Source organism: Ambystoma mexicanum, chromosome 1q (genome assembly GCF_040938575.1).
Source record: "Ambystoma mexicanum isolate Mex_15411 chromosome 1q, UKY_AmexF1_1, whole genome shotgun sequence".
In the NCBI taxonomy this organism is placed as follows: domain Eukaryota; kingdom Metazoa; phylum Chordata; class Amphibia; order Caudata; family Ambystomatidae; genus Ambystoma; species Ambystoma mexicanum.
Genome location: NC_090922.1, coordinates 1,423,693,038 through 1,423,711,478, shown reverse-complemented (window position 1 = coordinate 1,423,711,478; position 18,441 = coordinate 1,423,693,038).

The following is an 18,441-nucleotide window of genomic DNA, read 5'->3' as shown; positions in this document are numbered from 1 at the left end:
GACCATGACTTGGTGAGTTCAAATTCTGTGCCCTTTCTGATGAGAATCCTGACTCCCCCTTTTCGTAATGGGCCGGAGCCCCAAAATTCTGTTCCGACCTGTTTCGGTAAGATTCGCCGTTCTTCGCCTTTCATGTACTTGGTTTCTTGCAGCAGAAGGATGTCAAGATCGGCCCTGCGGAATTCTCTGGCCACAAGTGATCTTTTCATTGGAGAATTAAGACCTTTAACGTTGAGTGTCCCTACTCTCAGGGGGGTGATATGCCCCACATCAGTGTTTGTTGCCATTAGTTATTTTCAAAGAGAGATGGCTGCTACTGACTGCTCGCTGATTCATGTCTGCTCTAAATCCAACGCTGCATTGGTATGTATATGACACTGTGAGTACTGCTTTGACATTTACAAAGTTCTTTAACCATTCCTTGTTCTTTCCCATTCCTTTACCCATTCCCGATTGGTGGCGTTCGATCGCACTCGGATAAGAACACCGAGTTGGTATCGAACCACCTATAGGGGCCGTTACATCACACCCCTTGTCCAAATGTGCCATCTCTGTTTGAGTTCAGCCCTTCCATGGTCCCCCCCTAATTTTAGTCATTAGAGTTGCGGGGTTGTGTCAATGTTAATACCTATTACATATGTCATATAGTTCACTGCTTTGGTTTGATCTTACCGGTATTATGAAGTCTTCAGTTTTCCCCTTCTGGGGAAAGGTTGCCTCTCCGGAATTTTTTCGCGGTCCCTTCACCCTCTTTCTCCGGACGCCCTGGTTATGCCATTCCCGGTTTTCTCTTTGTTTCTCATCTCGATTAGGATCTTCGTCTGGAGAGCCAAGGAGGTCGCAGATGCATGCTTTTATCTCTTTTTCAGATCTTAGTCTGTGTCTGGTTCCTTCATATTCGAATGTTAGCGAGAAGTGGTAGCCCCACCTGTATCTGACATATTTCTCTTTGAGTTTCTTAGTGAGGGGGCCACACATCCTTCTGAGAGCCAGGGTCAGAGGAGACAAGCCTTGATAAATCGAAATCTGGTTGCATCCTAGCGTGATCGTGTCACTCCTTCTGGCTTTTTCGAAGATTCGGGCCTTGTCCCGGAAGCGGTGGAATCGAGCCAAGACTGATCGTGGTCCGCCCGAGGGGCCTCCTGCTCTGTGGATTCGTTCTGTGATTGGTTCGTCCACCTCATCATCAGCCGTTAGAAGCTTGGTGAATATTGTGTAGTGTCTCCTTCAGGTCCGCTTCTGTTTCGCCTTCTCTTTCCGGGATACCAAAAATGCAGATATTGTTCCGTCTCTCTGTTTTCTAAATCATCAAGCTTAAGTTTAACTCTGTCATTCTCTGGTTGAGTTGTGCTTCAAGAGTATCAATGGAGGCTTGATTGTTCTCCACTCCTTCGAGTCTATCCTCCATACTATCAAGTCTTTGCGTAATCCTATCTATTTTGCCTCCTATGCTGGTGCCCAGGTTTCTTATTTCACCCAGGAGGGCAGCGACATCGCCTTTTGTCGCTGCTGCCAGGTCATTCCCCGTGGTGTTGCTGTTCGCCATTGGAGGTTCAGAAGGAACAGGCAGAGTAGGGGCGTTGGCGAAGTGTGACAGCCTGTGTTTGGTGGTCATAAGCGTCTCTGGTGGTGGCGTGGGTTGGTCGGGATGGTAATGTTTTCTGTTGCTGGTTCACCATTGGCTGATCCGGGGTGCGTGCTCAGCCGTAAGGCACTACAGGAGTCCTTCGTAGGACGGCGTTTGTGCCCTGTTAGTTGTGAAAGATCAGTAGTGGCTATCCTCCTTAATGTCCATATGGTATCTTCAACAGTTCTGTGGAGGACGCCACACTGGTGTTTGGGCGGGCTGTGGGCCGGTCTCACACTGCACGTGTTGCGGGCACGGTTTAAAATGCTGCAACCTGGAGGTGACCAAAGTGCGTGGGGCTTAGACCACCGGTTTGGTGCCAAGTAGCTTAGGCCACCACTGAGAGAGAGCGCTGCAAGGTTGCATACGCTGGGGTGGAGGTGTTTGTCATGCTGAGGCGTATGAGTGGGCGCTTTTACCTCCTTCTTCCTGCGAGATTGGGGTGGTCCGGATGCAATGAGGTCCGGTACCCTCGTGAAAAGTCACTTGGGGGTTGGAGACCGCCGTTGCTGGGTTGCACGCGTTGTCGTAGGTTCTCACTGTGGCCCACTCCTTCGCTCGTGTCGTGTTACAGGCCTTCGAGAGCGGGAGTTGGCCCGGGCGTAGGTGCCCGCTAATCCTTTCAAGGTTCTCACTGTGGCCCAATTCTTCACTCGTGTCGCATTTCAGGCCTTTGAGAGCGGGTGTTGGCCCGGGCGTAGGTGCACGCTGCTCCTTTCGAGGTGCTGGAGCAGCGTGAGGGGCACAGCAGACCCCCGTTAACTGATCTTGTGGAGGCAAGGGGTTCTAATAGAGGGGGGTTGCCAGGAAGCGTCCACCCACCCCTCTACGCGCTCCTCTATATGCGGAGGTGTCGAGGCCTTGATCAATTCCGGGTTCACTCCGTTCTTTATTGAGGAGAAAGACCCGGGGAGACTGGTGGCGTACCTGATTGCCGTGGGGGTTAGGGGAAAGCAGTCTTTGCGCCGTGTGCTGTGTCTCCGCAGCAGGCTCGATGTTGTGCGGGCCAGCGGGGCTTCTGCGCCGAGGGTGCAGAACCTTCCTCTTTTCTTCTCATGGGCCAGAGGCTGGTCCTTGCCGCCGTATTGTGGGTGCACGGTGGCGGCTCCGCAGGATCTGTTTGTGGGGCCTCAGGTCTCGTTGATACGCTGTCTGCGTGTGCAAGTGGCGTCGTCGTGTGTCCCTTGCTTCCTTCGTCTATTTTAGAGGGTGCAGAGATCCGTTTCTCCCGGGATTTTTCCAGATCGAGGGGGGGTATTCCGCAATCAATATCTCATCACATTTTCGCGGGGGGGTACTGGGAAGAGGGGGCTCAACTCATCTTCCGGGGTGATGCTGACGGAGCTCCCGCAGAGAGTGTGTTCATACCTGCGCCCCCTTGTGGCCAGCCCCTCTAGTGATAATGTTTTAAAAACAATCCTATCCTGCACTGGGAGTCAGTGGGTATTGTATTTTACAGCTGAAATGTAGTTGGACGTAGGGATGTTAAGAGCCACTCTCAAGGCATTGTTTTGTAGTACTTTGAGTTTTTTTAGGTTTCGACTTTTAGTCCCAACGTACAGGGCATCTCAATAGTCAAGTCTGGATAGTATGAGGGCCCTAGCCACAGTAATGCAGCTGTATGAAGAGAAGAAGGGTCTACAGGCATTAATAGGTTTTGAAGGGTAGGCCGCCGCAGAGGTAGTCGCATTTATTTGTCTTGTTAGTGTGAGTGTCAAATCAAGGAAGACGCCTAACGTTTTAACTTCTTTCAAGACATTGATGGCAATGCAGTCAATGTTAAATTATTTAAATTGGTCATCTAATATCTTTAGTTGGTTCCGCGAGCCAATAAGGAGTAACTCAGTTGTGTCGTCTTGGAGACATGGGCCATGGATAGCCATCCACACCTGAATGGTGTGGTACGTTTCATTAAGGTGCTTAGAGTCGGCATTGCAGGAGTCTGTGATGGGGATGAGGATTTGGGTGTCATCTGCATAATTAGTGTAGGTGACAGCCAAGTTGTCCAGGTGGTCAAACAGTGACTTCGTAAGGATGTTATATAAGGTAGGAGACACACAGGAGCCTTGTGGTACTCCAGAGCCTATGTGTGGACAACTTAAGAGGAACACACATGTCCTTTCAACCAGCATATGAAAGATATATATATTAACATATGGACAGACACCCCATACACAACGTAAAATGTTACATGTAAACACATCTTTTCAATTTAAAATGCTATTTTTTTCAGAATTATGCATGGAACTGGCTGCTGCTGCTTCTCCGACTACTACTGTGTATCTGGTAATGTGACCTCCAGACCTTTTGTCTGATTCCCTCTTGGAGAAAAAGGCTTGGGGCCTCATTACACGGAAGGCGGTAATGGTTAACGGCCACCGTTAATGGTAACGGTGACCGTTAACCATTACCGCCTTACTACGAGGTCCCTTAGCGGGTAGGTGCTTTAACGCCTGCTTTTTGCAGGCGTTAAAAACCAACCCGCTAAGGGACCTCGGAGCTAATTACGGCACCGCAATTTTGCGGTGCCGTAATTAGCGCCTTCCCCATTCCTATAGAGCCCTATGGGGCAGAAATGGGAATGGGGAAGGGCAATGGCGGAAGGGGGATTTACTGCCCCACCAACCTTGGAATGGGGCGGTAAATCCCCTTTCCGCCAAGGTGGTGCCGGTATTTTACCGGCATGAGCCATGGCGCTAATAGCGCCATGGCTCACCGCCTTCCGTGTAATGAGGCCCTTGGTGTTCAGTTAATTGGTAAGAATTACAGAGAATTAGATCCGAATTGTGGAGGGGTAGATAAGTCAGCCAGCACAAATGCCATTTAAGATCAGACCTCCCCATTAACTATGCATCAGTGGCCAACAGAAATGACCTTTTTTGGGCAGACTCAACCTCATAAAATGGCCTGTAGAGCCACTAATGGATCTTCAAACCATGTAAAAAACAGGTCCTGCTAACAGATGCTCAGGTCATGTGACAGAAGTGAAGGGAAACTTAACAAAAGGTGTGGACTATTTTGAAACGGAGGGGCACATGTGAAGCATTGTCTGATTAAAATAGGCTTACATTTCCCATAATAAAAAGAGCATTGTGTGCCACGGTGAGCTTATACCAGACTCATATTGAAGGGGATAAGAACCATGTTGGTACCATGTAAATATACATTCTGTGTGATGTGTACAATTTGAGTTATGAAGAAAACCTTGCTTCTGGCCTTCTCATAATTCAGAGAAAGTTGGTGTGGTACCAGAGGGGGATATTAATATTTGAATCTTGAAGTGTCAGATTTTTAACTATTTCGGCTCAGGAGCAAATAAAAAAAATGATAGCTCCTTCCTGAAAGGGCGTGTCGAAATAAGATTAGTATTTTATGACTCACCTTAAAATATAGAACTCAAATAAATATATGTGCCTGCAGTTATCTGAAGAATTACGGTAGCTGCCATGATGTGAGATTTTTAGGAACACTAAAAGTTAAACTCACTTGTCTTTTTGGGAGGATGAATCTTTCTCCTCCCTTGGCCTCCATCATCCACACATCCCAACTCCTTGTCGTGTCAGCAGGCATTGGGCGTATTAGGGGGAGGGGCAGGGAGTCAGCTAGCCAAATCATATTTTGTGGGAATTGAGATAATTGAGTGTCACCAACCCTATAAGAGTTCAGTTTTCAATCTGAGAGGGACATTTGCCTTGACGTTTCCACTGTATTCCTGGAGGTAGTCTACTTCTGGACTCTTGTGAGGAACAACTAGCAGGGAGGCAAGCAGAGCTACCAAGGCCATCAGTGTAAACCTTGCCAGGTGAAGAGCTGGTTACCGGGAAAGGCCTTAAACCTTGCATGGGAGACAGAGACTGGGGAAATGATAAGCTAGCTGGGCCTGCTATTTGAGGACTTGGTTGCTGGGGACTATCCTAGAGTGAAGCCTTTGACCAGATCTGTGCTGTCCTCAGAGGAGCCCTGCTATTTCCCTGGATGCCCCATAACCAAGGCCTCCCATGTAAGTAGATTAATCCAAATGTCAACAAAAGTATGGTGGGGAATCTGCCAGCCTTTATCTCGCATAACAGGTAGGGTGGTGGAACTGGGGAGACCCTGGGCACATTTTATTAAATATAACTAAAATGAATTCCCCATAGAAACCCACCCTATCCATTTAAATTGGATTGTTTGGGGAACTGCCTGCCTTAATCTTTCCTTCAAATCGTGGGGGATGGGGTGTAGACCCTTAGCTCATTGAATTAAAGTTAAAACAGTTAATTCCCATATAGAAAAATCACGGTATGAATGTTGTTAGAGTTCAAAACTAACAACGCTCATGTCGAGTGGGTTAGAGCTGGTATAGACAATAAAGTACTTGAGTGACTCTTCCTTTCTGAAAACCCTGTCTTCCTTATTGAGGAGGGGTGTCCATACTCCCAAAATAAGTAACCTTAAAACTCTGCCATTCAAATGAATGTAGAGTGTGCAAAACAAAATTTCCCATTTATTCGCTTGCATCCCAAAACAGAATCCCAAGGCCCTGCATTGTATTCAAATAATAAGCCCAAAACGATTTTGCCATTGAGATGCCTTCCCAAACATTGCCTTACAAATAAAAATCCCAAAACGATTTTCCCATTGGAGGTCCTTTTCCAAACATTGCCTCTCTAATAAAAAAAGACAAACCGATTTTTCCATTGTATTCCCACTACCTGTACCTTGCATTCAAACCAGAGGGGTCATATCTAATTGATGCTTGAGGGTGGGGGTTGGCGGGAGAAAAGAGCCTTATGACAAACTAAGCAATCACTGTGTGAGTTATGTTGTTCTATGGGTGCAATTGCAAGAAGTATGATGTAAGGTGATGACTGCCCATCTCTAAATTTTACCTGTGTGTTGTAGTATCTGTAAGTCCATTAGAAATACGTCAGTCAATTGGTGCAAGTAATTTGAAATTGTGATATTGTGTAGTGCCACAGCGTTGCTGGCTGATGTTTTCGCTGTTTTATTTTTCTTTGACAAACCTTAAATAAATATATATTCTTACTATACACCGGCCTGGTTTCTAGCTCATTGCTGGAAAAGAGGCTATTTGCTTAACGACATAAGATAGGTTGGAGGCCTGACTAAAGTTGAGTCTGCAAAGCGCTTTGTTGCACGCCACCTTGCTTGGGAGGGGAAGGAGCTCCCTGAGTTGAGAGTGACCGCCCAATGATATGATATGATTGGTCATTTATAACACGCCTAATACCCACAATAAATTGACACAATAAATCATGACACAGCTTAAGAAAAGCAATGCTGGATTGATTTTTCTGTTTCTCTGCCTAGGATTCCACACTAATGATTACAGTCACTTACTTCGATGTTTAATAGATTTTTGGTTGATGTAATCTGGAGAAAACATCCAGAAAACAATGAAGCACTTACTGCATTGGAGCATCCACTGCACTGGATAAAGAAATCCTACCCGGACACACTATTCTTCCTCCAGTAATAATTGTACGACTAAGATTCTACGTCGAAATTAAAGGGGCAACGGTGTTGATGGGCTGCAAAGTTCAGGCAAGAGAGTTTGCCTTTGTTCCTTCTTTGCAGGCCTAGTTGAAGATGTGTGGGGGCCCATTTTAACATGAGGGTTGGGGGGCCCCTGCTTAGAGCCGATACAAACTGAGACACCCCTGGGGTGCATACAATGGCGACAAAGATAAGGTTAATATCCGCCTATTATCACGTTGTGGCCGGTTACCAGACATTTCGTCGAAAACAAATGGTCGACAGGACATTTGGTGGAAACCATTTGGTCGAAAACCAAATGGTCGAATTTTTTTTTATTTTATTTTCACTTTGTTTTTTTTGTTTTTTGGGGGGGTCCCCCTCCAACCCCCTTTTTTTCTAAAAAACCTTTTTTTCCCTAAACTAAAACCTAAAAAATATATATATAAATAAAAAACAAAATTTGTCCATTTGGTTTTCGACCAAATTCCGTCGACCAAATGACTTTCGACGAAATGTCTTTCGACAAAATGTCCGGACACCGTTGTGGCCAGCCAGCAGGGATCTTAAACACTAAATGCCCACTGCTGAAGAGCTAGAAACCCTTCTTTGTCAGCAAGTGGCTGATGTTGAGTAACCAGTGTTAGAAGGCAATGAGGTGATAATACTTCTGTATATCCCATGTGAATTGACGGCCGGAACATCTCCAGGAAATGCAACTTGTAAAGCGAGTGATGCAAAGCGCACATTTTAAGCCCAAGAACGAAAATAGAGAAACCAATAAATTGCTGTATTCAATTCCTGTGTTACAAGACTGCTGACTGGAAACATGGAGGAAGTTGCTGGAGCCCCTCTGGGGCTCGAGGCCCCTTCAATTTGAAAAAGTTGAAAGGCCATGACGCCCCGCTGCTTCTTTGCCATGGTGGCAGAATGTCTGCCTGTGCACTATGGAGATTCCAGGGTGAGCACAGATGTAAACAAGAGAATATTACCCACAGTAGAGATCAGGACTGGACAAAAAGGCTGATTTTTGCTTTGTGCACTTAATAGCAGCTTTTTGTTGAAACACGCTGCTATTTTTCCAGTAACCTGTGATTTCTGGTGTTCTATCAAGAACATTTGGATCGTGTGTGTTTTTTTGGCGTTGGTGCATAAATATCTTAAAGGGCACGAAGGAAAATATGGGTCAAAATGACATACCCCTCAAAGAGGCAAAATTGGCAGGAATTACACACTGCTTCTGAGGCGAAGTTGCAAACAGTCTGCCAATTTGGCATTGCCAGCGAATATTTTCCCACCCCATGTAGACATCCCTGGCGGCCTGTAAGTGGTGTCTGTCTCAAGGTGCACCTTTTTTGCTGCCTGGATTATCTTTGCCAATGAATGTTTTCCCCACCAGCTGTAGACATCCCTGGCGGCCTGTAAGGCTTTTCTCAGGGTGCTCCTTTTTTGCTGCATGAACTATCTTTGCCAGTGAATATTTTGCCCACCCCTTGTACACAACCCTTGCGGCCTCTAGGGGATCTTTCAGGGTGCGCCTTTTTTGCTGGCTGGACTATGGGCTTCTTGCGTTGTCCCTTTACTCCCTGAATCACAGGCTTCCTGGGGTGAGCCATCAGAGCAGAATGCATTACGCATGGGATTACTGTGGTGCCCCTTTGCGTGCAATGCCTTAATGGATATTATTGGATGTCTGACAGTGACATTTACTGGCTGGATAATGGAGCACTAAAGCCAGATCAGCCCCCTGCCCCATACCAGGCACACACAGGGAGGGTGTACGGATCTGGGTCAGTCCATGGAACTCATATGTCTGCCTGCCCAGCTTTCTGCTATTAACCCTTTGTTGCAGTTTTGATCTCTCTCTGATCACGTGTCTTTATTAGCCACCGCACTTCCCTTTGTTATGATATGATATGATAGGTTATTTATAACGCTCTTAATACCCAGAGCGTTTCTAAGCGCTGACCCGGGGATCGAACCTGTGTTGCTCCGTTGCCGCTGAGCGATCCTCCCGCCTGTCTATGCCCGTAGGGCCAGCTGCCGTCGTTTGAGGTGGCTGCTTGGCATGCAGGGCAATACAAAGCAATAAATACATTCTGAACTTGTCAGCCCGTCTATATTATTAATTGCATTTTGGGAGATGCAGTCTCAGGTCACTTCAATTGAATACAATAGACTTCTAAGACAAAAAAAGAAAAAGCAAAGCTGTGGACTAGAATACCATGTTCCCAGTGACATGGAGTTATCCAGTCTAAATGCTTTGCTTGGGGCACGTATGTGTACCCTCGTCTTTCTTTTCTCCAGTCTTTCCATCTAGTTCTTATGTCTCTGTAGGTCCTGCCAATGTCTGCCCATCTGCGCCTGCCTGTATCACTGCGTATATGCAAATACATTTGTGTATGTTCTTTCTACTGTCATGTTTCTCACCAAAAGCCTTCATTTCATAACATTGTGCATCAGCCATCGTTCATACAAGGGAAGTGGGCCCTTCCTCCTTCAGAAGTAAGTGTCAACACTAAACATCCTCCAGATTATTTAGGTCCAACAATGCTGCACTAGTGCTAATCCCCAATTTCAACAAGAAAGGGCAAGGAGAATTCTCTTTTTTTCATTTCTGGCCACTAAACTGGGCTACATCAAAACAAGCAATTGCAAGACTCTTCACACTACCATCTATGAGAAACCAATTTGATTGATCAATCCTCTGCTGCATGCTACAGGTCCGCAACAGAATCTCAGTGATATCTACAACCAATAGCCAGGAAACAACACAGTACCTCCCCTGCCCCTCCATTCCCTCTCATCCCTCAACTAACTCACCACTACTAAATGCTTGCATCCTTACACTACCCACACTGCTTCAGATGACCAACCAGGTCTATTGCACTTAACAGACTCAGACCCTATCCATCTTCTATCAACAATCATTCTGTCAATTTTTGCACTTCACAATCCGGCGGCTACCTATACCAATATGTACCAACCGCAAACAACATATAGATGTTCATATCAGCATACATGTAACAGGTACTTCTGACTTGCATCCATCAACACCACAGGTTTCTGTATCTTCCTTCCCCCTATTCAACTAACACGTCCTGCTCTCCTTTCTTACAGAGCCATGAGCAGCAATGCCAACATTATTGGCAAACGGGCATTATATAAGACAACTATACATTACTTTCCCCACCACTCCAAAATCATTTGTATTGAACTGCATTTCAACTTCGCCCAGGAACATTCATCCAGTGATCCCCTCCAACTGGGTTTCTGGAGTAATTATTTTAGGGAAACTCATCCACCTCACCAATTTTCTAACCAGTACTCATCACTCACACCTCTGCTCCATTCTCATCATACTCCAGCTACCCGCACCCTTTGATTCTGTGGATCACCCTTCCCTCCTACCAACACTCTGTTCCTTGAGCTTCATGGACACCATACTTGATTGGGTGGCCGCTTACCTCGGTGACCTCCCCTTGACAATCTCATGAGACTCTAACACATCCCGCCCCACTTGGCTCAGTCCTCTACCCACTCTTCTTTACACTCTAGACCTCATTCATTGGTTTGCAGTGCCACCTCTTTGCTGGCAACAGATCTTTATCTCCTTCGCCTCCCTCACCCCTGCTATCTGCTTCTGCCACATCTTCAGCTGCCTCACAGGCCTTTGCCATTGGAGGGTACTACACTGTCTTATGCCAAACTCCTCCAAGACAGAAATCATCTTTCTCCCTGCCTCTAATGCTAACCTCACTCTCCCATCCCCCATTCCCATCCCTCCCAATCTCGTCCCTCCATCACCCAAGGCTTCCAAATTTGCAGTCCTCTTTGGCAGTATCATAACACTCCAGCAGTGCATTAGGGCAACACCCACCACTGCCAGGATCAACCTTCTCAGTGTAAAGAAAATGTGCTTCCATCTCACCAATCACTTGGCCAAAACTCTGATCTCTACCCGAGTCCTCAGAAAACTGGATTACTCTTCAACTCTACTCCTTGGCCCCCCCTTTTCTCCTTCTCTCCCCTTAACAGAATTCTCAACTTTTTGGCTCACACTCTACAACCTAAGGAGATCCTCTCCCACTTCTTCTTTGCAACACCTCTCTGGGTGGCTCTCTATCCAAAGCTGCTCTCCCTTAAGGTTTCTACTACTCATCTAGAAATCTATTAAGAGTATTACTTCCTCCTCTTTGTGAACTGCATCTCTCACCGCCCCCCCCCCTGTAGAACTATGAAATTCTCCTCAGCCTTTGTGCTGCCCCACCAGTGTCGCCTCCCGCTTTAGAGCCTTCTTTCAACTTGCCACCCTCCGCTGGAGTTCCCTCCCTTGGACATTAAAGCCAGCCCATCTGTAAAATTAAGACCAGGGTAAAGGTCAGCTTAGTAGCCAAGGAAGGAGTGTCTCCCATTCCGCGATGCTGCACACTAACCGACTGCAGGTAATGCCACACACATATGTACAGAATGTAAATATATAATGTTCACATATTGTGGTAGTAGGCCCTTAATGTACATATCAGTTTTGTCTGTCTTTAGTATCTTTCCCTTGTCTGTCTCATTATGACACCCATACATCAACTGGTCTACTCTCATTCACTCACCAAACCCTATTGTAAAGGCATCCTAAGGCAACTACCTCTGTCTTGTGTATTATTTCCATTCGCTTAATTTCTTTTAGTAAAAATGCACCCAAATGAGCTTCTATTTTGAATACACCTCTTATGATATGATATGATATGGCATTTGTAATGCGCCTATACACAAGTGTTTCAAGGTGCGACGAGGCAAGGAAGGGGGAAAAGAGCGAGGACAGGGACAACGATCTTACTAGGCCAAGTGACATTGAGATTGCGCAAGTGCAGGGGAGGTGGGAGGGGAAAGGTGCCAGGGGAAAGTGGAGGGGGCAGTGCTGTACACGGGATCAAAACAATAACAAGAAGTGCAGCCAGCAGGTGGCAGGTGTAAGGGTAAGTGCAGACAGCAGGTGTCCAAAAGTGCAGGTAGGGGGACTCTAGGGTTACATATACAGACCCAAGTGCAAGGGTTTCCGGGAGGCCGTGCGGGTGTGCAACTGGGCAGGTAGGGACCTGGGCTCGGAATCAGAGAGTAGCCAGGTGACCAGTGCAGTATCAGACAGGAAATCAGCATGGGAGAGGAAGAGTGCAGGCAGAAGCAAAGAGGAAGGTCTTGAGGTGCTTCCGTAACCGGAGATGGCTCTCCTCAAGTTTCAGAAAGGCAGGGTGGCTGTTCTAGAGGGAGGCCCCAGCCAAAGAAAGAGATCTACCAGCAACTTGTTGCTTGGAGAAGCACTGACCCTGAGGGAGTTGGAAGTGGAGGAGCGAAGAGTAGGAAGGTAATTACGAAGAGAGAGTTGAAGGTATTGAGGGCCCGGGCCCCAATAGGCCTTGTGGACAATGCAGAGAGTCTTGAACTTAATCCTTTCAGCCACTGGGAGCCAATGCAGAGATTTCAGTCCTGGAGAGATACGATCCCTGGGCTTGAAGCCAAGGACAAGTCTCGCAGTGCGGTTCTGGATGAGTTGCAGAGGGTGGAGAGTAGAAGCAGGAAGATTTAGATAGTGGCTGTTGCAGTAGTCCAGCCTAGAGAGAACCAGAGCTCTAGAGCCAGTGAGCCTCTGGAGGCAGGAGAGGAAAGGAAGAATACCTCTGAGGAGGTGCAGTTGGTACTTTGACTTCTACTATGCATGGATGACTTATTGGGACTCTACTACGATTCCCACATAAGAAACACAAAACCTATTACAAATCAGGGTGTTGAGGGAGGTTCGTAAGATATAGCCTTCCTACATGGACACCATAAAGAGGAAGATGACCCTCTGCTACTGTTTCCAGACAAGCGTTGGTTCCAATCGGCTGTGTAATCAGAAGACTCTGATTACACAGACTACCCAATGCATAGACTACCCAGTGTATATACTACCTTGTAAAATTAATTTGTATATTCCTGCTCAACTGTATATAACATCATGTATGGTCTTTGTATTATATGTATATTGCCTTACTGTCATACGCAACTTTGTAACCTGATCTGCGCCCAGAAGCCTCCGGGCTCGGCGCACACTATAAATGAATAAACAACAACAACTCTGCACAATTTCAATGCTATGTAAAATAACACACTACATAATATTCCAAACATTCTGAAGTAACTGCCTCTGCCATGATTTATGAAGCTTCTAAAATAAGGTTATATACATATATATGTTACTCAAAATTACAAGCTGACCCTTCTGAAACCATGAGAGTGTTACTATCAGACCTTTTACAGACTTGGAAGGAGAGAGACCTGCTAGACGAAGACACGTGTATATATTTACAACCTAAATTTCCCACTATTCCAACGATTTATTTTCTGCCTAAAGTACACAAAAGCTTGACAAGACCTCCAGGCAGACCTATTGTCACACTATGTGGGGCACTGTTGGAAAACCTATCGCGGTTTGTGGATGAAACACTGATTACTTTTGTTACCACTCTGCCCTCCTATTTAAGGGACACTAAAGATTTTTTGAGCAGAATAGAGGGTATTCCATGGGAAACTTCTTATTTGTTAACAACTCTAGATGTGGTCTCTCTCTACACCTCAATTCGACACGAAGATGGCCTTAAAGCTTGCGAGTATTTTTTGTATACCAGGTCTATGAACTACATGCAACATGGCACTATGATATTGGAGATGATCAGATTTTGCTTAACCAATAATTGTTTTCTGTTTGATAAGGAGTATTTTATTCAACTTCAAGGCACTGCCATGGGCACTAGGTTTGCTCCTTCATATGCTAATTTAACCATGGGCTGGTGGGAGAAGTTTGTTGTCTGGCATTCAGGCAACACTTTATATACAGACAAAATAATCCTATGGCTGCGATATATTGATGATCTGTTTGTGATCTGGGATGGCAATGATCAAGAATGGCTAGACTTTGTGAGGATGTTAAACATTAATAATTTAAACCTCCAATTTACTGAGAACCATAGCAAGACTGAGTTAGTTTTCTTGGATATTGCAATTAAAGTAGTTAATGGAGAACTCACCAGCAGCCTATACAGAAAGCCAACCAGCTCAAACATACCATTACACGCAAAGAGTAGCCATCCCACAGCCCTAAAATGGAGCATTCCGTATGGCGAATTTATACGCATACGTAGAAATTGCTCAAATATTAACATCTTTGACAGTGAATGTGCCTGGATGGCCCAGAGATTTAAAAATCGTGGCTACCCAATCAAAATATTGGAAAGAGCATTTCTAAAAGTTAGAGACATGGACCGCTCCCTCTTACTGATTTCTAATTCTGTGCAAACGAAAAATACGGAGAACACAGATACACGTCTAATTTTGACTTTTGGTAACGGGGCCCGTAACATTCGCCAAGTATTACAAAAGCACTGGCATGTTCTAAGATTAGATGAACACTTGGGCGAGATCCTGGCACCCAAAGTCAATATTACATTCCGTAGATCACCTTCAATGAAAGATACCCTGGTGCCTAGTTTTATGAGCCCTCTGGTTAATCAATCAGGAGCCAGTTGGATGAACATCAAGAGACCGGGCTTCCAAAAATGTTCCAAATGTAAAGCATGCACCTACGCAGTTAATACTAGCTGTTATTTACATCCTATTTTAGGGAAGAACATTAAGATTGTGTCCAGAATAACTTGTGAAACTGAGTATGTGGTATATGTGTTGAATTGCCCATGTAACAAGTGGTATGTTGGTAGCACCAAAGGACAACTTAAATTAAGGGTACTACAACATATCAGGGCAATTAAGCATGCCGATCCAACTTACCCTATGGCTCTACATTTTAAGCATCAACATGGGGGCCAATTGGAGGGCTTTACTTTTTTCGGCATACATACAATTACCAAACCACTTAGAGGAGGCAATCGCGAGTTAGCATTACGACAGCTGGAAACCAGGTGTATTTTGGACTTAGAGACTAAGAAACCCAGGCATCACAATTTAGATGAGGAACTATATACCTTCCTGGGAACATGAAGTTCAAGTTTATAAAGTCTCTAATTTGCTCTTACCATCCAGTACATGTCCCATAGGCTAGTTCATTTCCTTTTTTCCCTCCTCTGTTTCCTTTTTCCCTCCCCTTCCCCTCTCTCTCCCCCTCTCCCCCCCCTTCCCCCCCCCCTTTTTTCTGTTTCCTTGTTCCCTTCCCTTTTTTGGACTCCTGATGTTATTAGTAAAAATGGAGTTATCACATGTTTATTTATGAAATATTGGGTTGGTACTTTGCTTTCATAGCTGTGATGCAGTTTTTAAACATTGGTTTTTAATAAGTAACCATATAGGTTTTTATTTTTAGAGGTTGCTATAACACAGAGATTTTTTAACTTGACTTTACCTGTTTTGTGGCGTCATACCGATGATAATCCTATACGGACTCTATAATAGAAAGGTTTTATCTATATTGTATTGCTGATACACTCTTTCCCCTATAAAAACTTTGATGCATATATATAGGTTTATATGAAAGAGACACATTTTTTACCTTTTATACGATCAATATGGTTCTCTTTTTAGTATTATGAATTTGGATGTTTTATGCACTATGCACTTTATGATCTAGCAATATTTTGCACGCACTTTGCACTTTACAAAAAGGAAACTTTTGCGGAATGATGAACAGAGCAGACGTCCATGCACATACCTCAGAACGTGGATAAAATCTAAATTTACAGAGATTCACTTTATTTGACATATATCAGATACTGTACCCATTTATTAAAGCATAAAGTTGAGAGGCTTATATGAATAAGAGAGGTATGTGTATGGACGGAGAGCACTATGCACTTTATTTTATTGCTGCTATGCATGTAATTTTGCTGCTGGAATGCTATTTTGCACAAACATCCAAATGTTTTATACTTGGCAATTTTGCACATATCATATACCGTCTATATGCACCTAGTCCGAGGTTTATTTGAGTACGCTAGACGCTACTTTGCATAGGTCACCATTGTTAATTTATGATCATGCAGCTAGGAGTTACATCAGACTACTTCCTCCTTTTCTGATGCATTGGTAAACGCATTCTTAGACATATAAATTATGTCTAAAACCATGGTATATTGCTGAAATTTAAAAACACATGATTGCTTTGTGAAAATAATGCATTTTTGGTTACATCACACATTTTGTGTTTTTTATGCATTTACAAATTATGAAAGTAATTCATGTGGCACATATTAGAGGATAAAGTTAGAACTCCTCCATGAGTAATCATATACTGTTGAACCGTTCCAATATGGCTGCCTTACAAAACATGATGAACGAATGGTCCATAGCAGGTGGACACTCTCTATGTGAAATCAGAGAGTCAGTCTGGGGATAAATTGTAGTCCAATCTCTGTGTTGTTGGCAAACCCACGTGATCAAGCGGTCTGTGCACCGCGAAACGCGTTGTTTTTGTTTTCCTTCCTGATGTACTCACACCAATAAAGAAAACGTGTTGCCAGGAGTGCTGAGGAGTTTCTTTCCACTTTCTTCTGCTGCAAGGATATTGGTTCTTGATTGCAGCTGCTCTCTGGAGTGCATTCCACTTGCTGTCTTTTTCCAAAAGGCATTTTTTTTCATATATATATATGTATATATATGTATAAATATATATATATATATTCAGTGGAACAACTTTAGTTAGGAGAGAGTTATGGTGATCAGATTTAACGTGAAAAATACATAGCAACACAACCTTTAAAAGTCAATGAAAAAAAAAACATTGGTTAAGAGAGAGGAAACTTCAAAAGAGCATTGTTCCACCTGTATATAAATAAAAATAAATAAAATAAATTAACAAATTCCCCCAATAATGGCAACAAACTACACATACGTTAGTTTCCTCAGGGCCCATTAGTCATGTTGAACCAATAGTGTTCTTTTGAGCCAACTAGCCATGATCTTTAGCCGTGGCCAGTGGCCACGGCCAAACATGTTGCATAGTTTCTTGAGGTCTCACTAGGGGAGGCCTCTGTACGTATTAAACCAATATCTTTCTTTTGGGCCCACTAGCCATGGTCACTGGCCATGTCAGACTATTCATTTCTTACCAAACACCCATTGCCCCTTGCCTATTAGATGTAGGCACTGCAGATATTAAACCTTTTTGTTCTAACTCCTTTTTCCTCCTTCCAATAACAGAAATTCCTGCGCTAGAGTAGTGGGTTGCCGATTCTCACGATAACAGGAAAAATTGCTCAGAATAAAAAAGTCTTCCATGTTCTGACAGGCACTCAACATGAGTCCCTCTTCTTTTTTCCAGGTCCCCTTACTCCACTCAATTTCTTTTTACCTCCCTAATCCCCTTCCATTACCCCATCACTCATCGCTTCGTTTGACACACATTTGTTTCTGAGCATGTCTTGCTGCATTGCTGCTGTAATATCATGAGATTTGCGCGGTCTTCCTATGATTAACCAAACATTTTCTACCAGTAACTGACTCCCCAACCCATCCCCAATTTCACATGGAGTCTTCTTTCCAACTCCCGACCTCTAGCTTGATGTGATGGCTACTGTTATCGCTATTGGTATTTGTATAGTGCCTACAGCACGGCCATCTAAACACTGGTGTTCAAAACAATCAATGTTCCCCTAAGAGTGACTACATAAACATAAGAGATTTCAGTCTCTTTCTGATGTTGAGAATGTTATTAGACTCTGTAAGGCCATGGGGGGTTTCATTCCAAAGTTTTATGGCATCCCTTTCCTCCTCCAAATAGGGTTTTGAGTTCTTTCATTTACGGCTTCTCCTGGTAAAATCGCGGGGATCACTCACAATCAGCAAAAATAAAATGGTGGCTTTTCATCTCTGAAAAGTCTCCAGCCCCTCTGCTGCAAAGCACCAAGGCTGTTTTAAAGAGCAGGGGGCAACCCATTCTCTGTCGATTATTTTATAAACTACTGGATGAATTTACCGCAAACTAGTCAAGGAAATTAAGTCAACTCTTTGTGACCAAATAGTTTCTTATTTGGACCAAATCGGAGCAGTGGCATTCATGCTACGGCTGTTCAAAATCTGCATTTTTCTCTAGGGGAAAATGAATGGGAGTAGGCTAAAAAAATGCATTTGTATATTTTTCCTAAATGAATTGTTTCCAAAATGTCAAGTTTGGGTGGCCCCTTGACAACCTTTTGTTTGGAAAATGACATACATATCCATCCAGGAAGTCAAAAGCTATTAGTCACGCTTAGCCTCTCTTCTTCAAAGCACAAGGCCAATATAAAGGTTTTAAGGAGCAGGGGGCAACCACTTCCCTGTTGAATATTTTGTAAACTACTGTATGGATTTACCCTAAA